Consider the following 10,999-nt stretch of genomic DNA (forward strand, 5'->3'; position numbering starts at 1 on the left):
GTCATCAAAATTTTGTTCCTTTTAATATATTATTTGGAATGAAATCAAACTTTATTAGATTTGGGAATTCCGTTCCTAGGTTTTGATTTTGATTTCCCAAATTAGACACCCACATCCAATAAGAACACAGAATCCAATTAACTATTAACAAAACCATTATTATTATTATTATTATTATTATTATTATTATTTTTATAAGTCAATTCTACAATATGTAGAAACTTTATTTTTTATTTTTTCAAAATTCTATTTTCTTTTATAAAGAAAGATTTTGCTGCTATCCCTATCTTGGAGGCATCTATTGAGCTGGAGAAAGTATTTGGATTTATCCATTTATAAAATATCCTTTTTTTTCTTTTTCTTTTTTCTTTTTTATTTTGGCTTCGCATCCAATTGAAGAACATTGTCCTTTTTTCTACCTTTTTCATTTGCCCCCAAAGAATTCTCTAGACCCTTCAATTCTTAGCCCTTATGATTAACACCATCAAATTATCAAATTTCAAGTCAATAATTTATGCTATTCTTCTACCACATTTACATATAATAATCTAATTTAATTCCCCAAATTCGTTTTCAGCTCAAAAATTTGAACTAGTAGAGTGTCAGAGACGAGCTAAATTTGTATTACCGACTTTAGTGTTGTAACGGCCCAAGCCCACCTACAGATATTGTATTTTTTGGACTTTCCCTTCTGGGGTTCTACTCAAGGTTTTAAAATGCGTATGTTCGGGGGAGATTTCGAATAAAAAAAATGTTTTGTTTCCCTCTCCAACCGATATGGGATCTCATAATCCACCCTCCTTCAGGGCCCAACGTCCTCGTTGGCACACTGCTCGATGTCCACTCCCCTTCGGGGCTTAGCGTCCTTATTGGCACACCGCCTGGAATCTGGCTCTAATAACATTTGTAACCGTTCAAGCCCACCACTAGCATATATTGTCCTCCTTGGGCTTTCCTTTCCAGGGTTTTAAAATATATATGCTAGGAAAAGGTCTCCATACCCTTCTAAAAAATGTTTTGTTCCTCTCTTCAATCGATGTGTGATCTCACAAATGCATTATTGATAGCTCTCTTCTTTAAACCATATGTCATAGAAGCTAACATCAAGTTATTGACATTTTATCTACATGTCTTTCGATAAGACTCGACCGTGACTTCCCTCATAAAGTGACATTTTTTTAATAAAACTTGGCTTTATTTGAGTAAACTCAAAGAAAGAGTGTTAGCTCTTTCAACCCTTTCAATAGGATAGCTATCTGCACGAGTCCCAAAGTGACGTTCATAATCTTTAACAATATTATTTTATAATTACGTATGTCCTTTTAGGTCGTTGTAGTAACACCTAACAAATAAATATCGGTATAAGTCAAACTAAATCAACCTAATTTCCAAACTTTTGTGGTCAATAAGGTTGACTTTTTGTTTGTTTGGTTTTTTGGTTAAAGAAGGGGCAATGAAAAGACAAATGAGCTCAGCCTTAACTCTCTTATTTCCCTTTCAAATCTCTGCATGTCCATTACAGCCAAAAAAATATATATATAAAAAAAAAAAAAAAAAACCGTACATTAAAAAAAAATTGCAGCTTGGTCCCCAACATTATCCCAATTTATCTTTTATTTTTTGTCTTTTTCTAAAATTATTTATTTGAAATTTTAATATGTTTGTATTTATATACTTTTTAATAATTTAATTTCCCAAGTTACAAAAAATATATGAATAAATAATGTCATAAAGAGTAAAAAAAATTTCAAACATGCCCTCGAACTTATTGTAATTTAGCTTTATTTAACCCAAATATTTATGTTAATTATTTCAAATGTTAATGATAGTAATATTGTTAAAAATAGCCCAAATATTAATTAAATACATGTGCTATAATAATTTTTATTTAATTATAACATAAGTTTAATAAAATATATGAATTTCACCAAAAAAAAAAAAACCATAATCTTTTTTATGAAAAAAAAAAAGAAAAAGAAAAATATATTATTCCTTAAGGATAGGTTGCTGATATCAATATATTATAAATAAATATAAATTAAAAATGGCATCGATTTGAAAGGCTTCTAAGCTTCCTTCACTTTCTCTTTTTCTTTTCTTTGGAATCTTTAGTGATTCTGCAACTGTTCCAATTACGTACGTATAAGTTTATACTTTTATACTTTTTTTTATATATATTTTGGGAATATTTTGAAATTATTTAATTTGAAAAAATAATTAAAAAGTGGCTCCAGACATAGTTGAAGAGCCATTTTCTTATGTGGGTTATTTTGGAATTTCATGCTTCAAAACGCCTCATCCTTAAAAAGTAACCTATTTTTCATGCATCAATTGTTTCGTGTTCTCGAGATAGCAATGGTTCGAGAACTTCGAGTGTTTCGTATTGCAATGTGAGATGGAGATTTGAACAAGTTTAGGGTTTAGGGTTACACGAACTTATCTTTATAAACCATTCAGTTTTTTTATTACAAATAAAATATGGGAGTACATGAATTGGGTCGGGAAATTTTTTAGACCAACTCGAAATTTCGAGTTGGTTGGATTGGTGACTTCAATAACTTAAATAGAATTCACGACTCAAACCCTTTATTTTCGAGTTCGATTGGGTTAAGTTATCGAATTAATTTAAAAAATCTTAATTAATCATTAATACATATCATATTAATAACTAAAATCTCATAAAATTCAAATATCAAACATTCACGAGTCACAATACAACACTAATATTTGTTACACATGTTAAATATATTATTAATCTTCGTAACAATCTTAAAATTTGGGTTGGATTCGATTGTGAATCTTATTTTCCGGTTGGTTGGTTTTGTCAACAAATCTTATGTTTTTAATAAATAAATAAATATATATAACTTAACTCCTTAATATTTTAGCTAATTTTAAAATGTATATAATTGTTATATATATATTTTTTATATTTATTAGTTTGTTTATATTTATATTTCTTTAAAAAAATTTAAGTAAAAGAAATAAAAATATTAAATTGTTTACCATGCTCTAAATTTTCTTGAAACATGCTTGAGTCAGTTTCCGGAGCACAGTCATCTATTTTTCTGTTTTTTTCTGGTGATCATCTCCTTAATTAGTTAAGGTTGGGCTCCTCCCAACAATCTTTAACAATTCCTTTTTTAACCCCGGAGAACACTAGCATCAGCCAGAACAAGAAGAATATCATCACGAACCCTCGGTTCTCGTCAATTCATTTTGATCATCTCCTCGCTTTCAAAATGTTCTCAAACATAAACTAAAAGTTTCTATTGATTCACGGTTCAACCAGATGTTCTCTTCGTCTTCGACTTTATTAGATAAGCAAGGCAGCCCAAAAAGTAAATCAGGGAATTGGTTACATCGTTATTATAAGATTGATGAACAAAAAAGTAAAGAGGACGAGGATGATGATGACGATGGTGAGACGGGAGAATCCAACAAACGACAACATGATTATTTTGTAAAGAAATCATAACATGCGTCGTATTAAGTTCATTTCTCCTAAAAAGTGGACAAATATTGTCGATGTCAGTCTATCCATCCGAATTGTTTACGATAACATACAAAATTTATGAATATTTTTATTAATAAGATGAACTCGAGAATGATTAAGTTACATTGAAGTCAAAAAAAAAAAACTCTACGTCATTTTGGGCGGATGCCTAAGGTAACGCTTGGCTATGTTAAAGTTACATTTATAGATATAACTTAAACCCACAAAGCACCAGCCCTTCTAAGCATGGGGATCAAGTTCCGCTTAAGATGAAGGCTCATCACTTCATTCGCGCCACCGATCAGTTGATCGGCGATGAACACTGCAGGCACAGCAGGACTGCAACCGATCCGAATGAGAGCTTGCTCGATTTCTTGCCCTCCAGGGAGCTCATCGAGCTCGTACACCGTCGGGTTAACTCCAAAGTCGCACAAGAGTGATTTGACAGTGTGGCTCATACAACAACTGTTCTTGCTGAACACCACGACAGGCCTGTCTGACACCAACTTGTTCACGGTCTCCATTGCTGACTCAAAAACAATCTCGAAAATGGGATTACAAACCAATATCGAACGAGAAATGGCTTAAAGGGCAATCACGGAAGAAGAAGAAGAAAAAGTTGGTGAGAAATGAAGTGGCGAAAAGGGGTATTTATAAGGGAACTGTGAGGGACCTGGAGACTTGTAACCATGTTGGGATTGAAAATGCTTACACCTTCGAATATTTGCATAAATGTAAAGAATAAACTAAGAGAGACGTGTCCTTTGTACGGTTTTCATTAAGTACTTCTAACTTCCTTTTACAATCAGATCAAATTTCATTTTTCTCCCATCTTTTTCACCATCCAAATCAATTTATTCTCTCCTTTTTCCTTTTTCTAACCCGAGTATAGCGATTCAGGAGTAAGTCCATCTATATGAAATATGAATGCTCGTCAAATTTGGCGTCAATCAAACACTGGACGGACGCTCCACAACATCGTGTGACTGTTCGCCAAAACGACATCTACCCAAGAAGCATTGAAAATATCGTACTATAGGGAGAAGCAAGGTGTCAGCTCTCCACCACTCTTGACCTCTGTGGCCTAAGCAAGCTACCCTATGACACATGCGTGTGTCACAATGAGGGCGAGTATTATGAGATGAGTGTCTCGAGCGACTTCTTTTGTAATGGGTTTTTCAAGGATAGTACTGGGTGGCATAGGTGTGTCTATATTGCACCCTAACCCAAGTGTTAAATGTTGGGTTATGCACTCGCTATCTGGTAAGGTATCTATAAATAACATGACATGGACATGGAAAGGCCAATGCATCGATAGATCCTGAATGGATAGATGTTTGAGATGTCCCAATGTTACGAACGACAGGTGAGTCTGTTTTCAATGACATGACCGAGTGAGCTGCGATGGTCGTGTGTTAATATATAATTTGGAATGAAATCAAGCTTTATTAGATTTGGGAATTCCGTTCCTAGGTTTTGATTTTGATTTCCCAAATTAGACACCCACATCCATAAAGAACAAAGAATCCATTTAACTATTAACAAAACCATTATTATTATTATTATTATTATTATTATTATTATTTTTATAAGTCAATTCTACAATATATATAAATTTTATTTTTTATTTTTTAAAATTCTATTTTCTTTTATAAAGAAAGATTTTGCTGCTATCCCTATCTTGGAGGCATCTATCGAGCTGGAGAAAGTATTTGGATTTATCCATTTATAAAATATCCCTTTTTTTTATTTTTCTTTTTCTTTTTTTTATTTTTATTTAATTTTTTGGATTCGCATCCAATTGAAGAACATTGTCCTTTTTTTTCTTCCTTTTTCATTTGCCCCCAAATAATTCTCTAGACCCTTCAATTCTTAGCCCTTACGATTAACACCATCAAATTACCAAATTTTTTATGTTATTCTCCTACTACATTTACATTTAATAATCTAACTAATAGAGTTTGACAGACGGGCCAAATTTTAGTACATTATTGATAGCTCCCGACATTTTATCTACATGTCTAAAACACCTAGAAATAAGGGATTCATTTGTTCAAGATGAACTCGCAAAGACTCGACCCAATGACTTCGCTTTAACGCTTTCGATACGAGAGCTATTTGTATGTGTCCCAAAGTGACATCCATAACCTTTAGTGACATTGGCATAATTTCTTATAGTAACGTTATCTATAATGTCTTCGCTAATGGACCTAAATCGACATAATTTCAAAAGGTCAATAAAAGGTTGACTTTTTTGTTGTGTTTTTTTAGGTTAAAGAAAGGACAAATTAGCTGAGCCTTAACTCGCTTTCAAATCTCTGCATGTCCATTGCTGCCACCCAAAAGTAGAGAGAGAAACAAAAAAAGAGCCGTACATTTATTTATTTATTTATTATTTGAAATTTAAATATATTATAAATCAATTTAAATTTAAATAAATAAATGGCATCGACATGAAAGGCTTCTTCACTTTCTCTTCTTTTTTTTTTTTCCTTTGGAATCTCTGATAAGTTGGTGATACTGTGTGCAACTTTCCAACTACGTACGTATATTGTAATTTATACCAATATTCTTTTTTATATTTTCTCGAATATTTTCTCGAATATTATTTAATTAGAAAAAATATTTAAAAAGTGGCTCAAGATATAGTCGAAGAGCCATCGTGAAAGGGTTACTTTTGAATTTCATGCTTCAATACGCCTCATCCTTAAAAGGTAACCTATTTTTCATGCATGGATAGTTACATGTCGTCCAACGCTAATTCGAGAATTTAGAAAATATTTAGCATTGCAACGGGCATTGAATGAGATGGAGATTTGGTAAATTCCCATTGGTTATCGATGTCTCGACCAATAAATTATACTCATGTTGATTGAGTTTCTATAACCTGAAATTGAAAATCCCGAGACTATGTCAGTTCTAATTACTGCGGATTTGTTAAAAAAAAAAATAATTATTAAATTATATTTTATGAATTAATTCTACTTTATTAGTGGAATAAAAATTGATGGAAGTGGGCATCTTGTAATGATAATCACCGGTTGGAATTGCTCCCTCAATCCATATATATATCAACAAGTAATATATGCAACAAAATGTGGGGTATTAGCCTTATTGCAAGAATATTACTAAATAATTTTAAATATGTCCCATTTTCTTTTAATTTCCTTTATATTATGTAATTTTTTTTAAAAAATAATTACTTTAATTTCAAATTTGATCTCGGTCTAACGATAATTAACATATATTTTTTTCCGTTCCAATCCTCATCTCCACATTTAGCGTCAAAAACGGGCAAAATTCTAATTTTTCAAATTTACGAGGACCAAATTTGTAATTTAACCAAAATTTTAAATTACTGTATTTTTTTATTATAAACTAATTAGAAATATAAAGAAAATATCGAGAGATCGTAATGGACTTAATTTTAAATACAATAAATTTACAATCGAATAAAAATAGTTATGCACAAAAATTTTTATTTTCCTCCAAAAATTGAATAATTATAAAATTTTAATTTTCTTATAATATCAACTTTTGTTTGAAGGGACCTAAAAAAGTTTGATTCTTAATCCCTTTTTCTCCTTCCTTTATCTATATCTACACTAAGCATAGTGTATGTGATGCAAAATCTTGGGGTGGCTGATGACGTGTCACATTTCGATCATCTCATCTTATGATATATTCGACCAAAAATTTTGACATTCCTAGCTACTATATGATCGGTCTTTTCAAATTGATTTATCTCACACGAAAATAAAATTGTTAGAAGTTATCGTTTCATGATTCCATTCGTAAATTTGATACTCATAACCTAATGTATAAAGCCAACAGTAGCAAAAGTTCAACGGTTAGGTTGTTTTTGTTCATGTAATAGATTTGAAGAGGTCGAAGATTCTTAATCTTTTTTCTTCTTCCGATATTCTCTCGAATAATATACGTATAAGTAGTTTTAGAAGACTCGCTTTCGTTCATTGAGCTAATGAGACCTGAGATTCCCACGAAACTTCTCTGCAGTTTGCTGACAACGTACATGTCACTCATATAATGATTAAACAGTGATGACCAAAAATTATTATCTCTCATACGCGGACTGTTATAAAGTGGGAATACGGACACAAACTGTGAGATCCCACACTAATTAGAGAGGAGAACGAAGTATTCTTTATAAAGATGTGAAAACCTCTCCTAGCATACGCGTTTTAATACCGTGAGGCTGACGGTAATACATAATAAGCCAAAGTGGACAATTTCTGCTAATGGTGGGCTTGAGCTGTTACAAATGGTATCAGAGTCAGATACTAGGTAGTGTGTCAGTGAGGATGTTGGGACCACAAAGGGATGGATTGTGAGATTTCACATTTGTTGGAGAGGGGAAGGAAACATTCCTTAGAAGGGTGTGGAAACCTCTCCTAACATACATGTTTTAAAACTGTGAGACTGACGGCGATACGTAACGGGTCAAAGCGGACAATATCTACTAGCGGTGGGCTTGAGCTGTTACCAATGGTATCAGAGCCAGACACTGGGCAGTGTGCCAGTGAGGATGTTGGGACCACAAAGGGACGGATTGTGAGATTTCACATTTGTTGGAGAGGGGAGGGAAACATTCCTTACAAGGGTGTAGAAACCTCTCTTAACAGACATGTTTTAAAACTGTGAGACTGACGGCAATTCGTAATGGGTCAAAGCGAACAATATCTACTAGCGGTGGGCTTGAGCTATTACAAATGGTATCAGAGCCAGACACTAGGCAGTGTGCTAGCGAGGATGATGGGACCACAAAGGGATGGATTGTGAGATCTCACGTTCGTTGGAGAAGGGAAGGAAACATTCATTATAAGGGTGCAGAAACCTCTCCTAACAGACATGTTTTAAAACCGTGAGACTGACGGCAATACGTAACGGGCCAAAGCGGATAATATCTACTAGCGGTGGGCTTGAGCTATTATACAACTCACTCGGATGCTATGTTGAACAGTTTAGAGTTTTAATTTCATTTTTTATTAATGATTCCCTAAAAAAGAAAGGAAAAAACAAAAAGGGTTGGGATGCAAATATTAAAATGAAATATCTTTAATTCTTTTCAATGATATCATTAATTAATTTACTAACCTTTTTATTATATACTTTCAAGCTTGGCTTTAGCTCCTCCTTTCCTATATAAATACACACCAATCCCTTTCAGCTACTACAAAGCTAGCTAACATTCAAGTTCATCTCTTTGTCGTTTCTAAGCTTTAAAAAAATGGACGTAGTAGCAAAGATGGCCGGGAAGAAAGCCGTAGTAATCTTTAGCAAGAGCACGTGTTGCATGTGTCACGCAATCGAGAGGCTATTTTACGAGCAAGGAGCGAGCCCGGAGATTCACGAGCTCGATCGGGAGTTAAGAGGGAAGGAAATGGAGATGGCTCTCTCGAGGTTGGGTTGCAGCCCCGCCGTGCCCGTGGTGTTCATCGGCGGAAAGTTCATCGGCTCCGCCAACACCGTGATGACGCTTCATCTCAATGGCTCCCTAAAAAAATTGCTAAAGGAAGCTGGAGCTATATGGCTTTGATGTTTCTTAGTTTCCTTTTGTGTTGTAAATATGCAATGTAACGGTCAAAATAAGTAATGGAAATGATAACTTATGAAACCATTTTTCAGTTTCGTCCTTTAACTTCAATGTATTTACATATTTTCCCCTGTTTTTTTCCCAACATTTTGGCAAAGCTTTATACAGACATGGAATGTTGTTAAGGTTAAAAAAAACATTACTTACCAAAAGATAAGGTTTTTTTATAATATACTTTTACATCAATCAAGTATTTTATTAAACAATCTTAAATTATTTAGAAAAATATATTATAATATTTAAATAATCTTACCCAATTAAAAAAATTAAAATTAAAATCATCATCTTTTAACTTTTTGTCCAAGATGTCATTTAGCTCGAGAGCCAAAATCCTGGACCCGACACAAATGGGTTAGAGAATTTTTGTTTAAACGGAGAATGGAATAGAGAGTGACTCAAACAGGATAGAGGACAGTAGACCCTATCCATAGTGGACGTGTTGTATAATTGTGAGGCTGACGACAATACGTATCGTGCCAAAACAGACAATATCTGCTAGCAGTGAACTTTGGCTGTTACAAATGATATAAGAACCAAACACCGAGCGGTGTACCAGCGAGGACGTTGGGTCCCCAAGGAGAGTGGATTGTGAGATCCCACGTCGGTTGAAGAGAGAAACGAAACATTTCTTATAAGGGTATGGAAACCTCTACCTAATAGATACGTTTTAAAAGCGTGAGGCTGAGAATAATACATAACGAGCCAAAATGAATAATATCTAATAGCAGTGGTCTTAGACGGTTATAATGAAGTAACCAAGTATCTTTATTTTGCCACCACTTCAAATGAAATTGAAATTCATCACAAATGATTACAAAATTAAAATCTCATTAGCATAAGTGAGGGAGCTGATTTCGATCTAGAACTTCAATTATTATCCAATTTGTTTGCGATACATGAGTAGAATAACGAGCTAATAGAAAAAGGGAATAAGTTAAGAAAGAATAACTTTTAAAAAAAAAACGTCTCTAACTTTTCTATTTGTGTTAGTGAAGCATAAGTCGAGTATTTTTAAATGCCGACCTACCCGAATCTTATAAGTAGCGGAAAAACGCAACGTGACTAACATAAGATTAGAGCTAGAGCTAGAGCCAAAGCCGGAGCATCGTGTGAATAGCATCACCCGAAACGTGTGTTGGTGTGTCGGGGCTGAAAAGACTTAACATTGTATATATTATTCTCAAATGTGTCATTTCATGTGAAAATGAATGCTAAGAATTCTATTCTCCATAGCTTTTTTATTAGTGTCTTGCTTGATTCTCCATCGTGCCATGGGGCTTTGGTTTCCATAGAAATTGCGGCAAACACGCAGACAGTATATATAATATGATGCAATTTCGGCTTTAAAAAATGAGAAATTTTAGTGTCAACTTACTTAATTCACCCAAAATATTCTCAACAAATTTTAAAATATTTTTTTTTTTGTTAATATAATTTCACTAAAAATTTTAAAATGTTAGTGTGATATCACTGGGGAGGAGGGGTGTGGAAACTTCTTCCTAACAGACGCATTTTAAAATCGTGAAATTGATGGCGATACGTAATGGGTCAAAGAGAGCAGCATCTGTTAGCGGTGAGCTTGAGTTGTTACAAATGGTATCAAAGCCAGACATCGAGTGATGTGTATCTACTAACGGTGGGATTGGGCTGTAACAAATGGTATCCACAGTCAAGTTTCAGCAGTATGCCAGCGAAGATGTTGGGCTCTCAAAAGGGTGGATTGTGAGATCTCACATTAGTTGGAGATGAAGTGGGTAAACTTCTCTTTAACAAACGCATTTTAAAATCATGAAACTGACTGTAATACATAACAAGTTAAAAAGAAAAACATTTTTTTACAAATAAAAAGGCAAATGAAAAAGAATATAATATTATGCACGATTAGAAGT

General features: G+C 33.5%; 2 pseudogenes; one reads left to right on the forward strand and one right to left on the reverse strand.

The window, feature by feature from the left end:
• Positions 1–3,564: 3,564 nt before the first annotated feature.
• LOC111785377 (monothiol glutaredoxin-S2 pseudogene) lies at positions 3,565–4,125 on the reverse strand (annotated as a pseudogene).
• A 4,549-nt stretch (positions 4,126–8,674) lies between these two features.
• Positions 8,675–9,141, forward strand: LOC111779200 (monothiol glutaredoxin-S10 pseudogene; annotated as a pseudogene).
• Positions 9,142–10,999: the final 1,858 nt, after the last annotated feature.

Source organism: Cucurbita pepo, chromosome 17, assembly GCF_057944985.1.
Source record: "Cucurbita pepo subsp. pepo isolate OVF chromosome 17, ASM5794498v1, whole genome shotgun sequence".
In the NCBI taxonomy this organism is placed as follows: domain Eukaryota; kingdom Viridiplantae; phylum Streptophyta; class Magnoliopsida; order Cucurbitales; family Cucurbitaceae; genus Cucurbita; species Cucurbita pepo.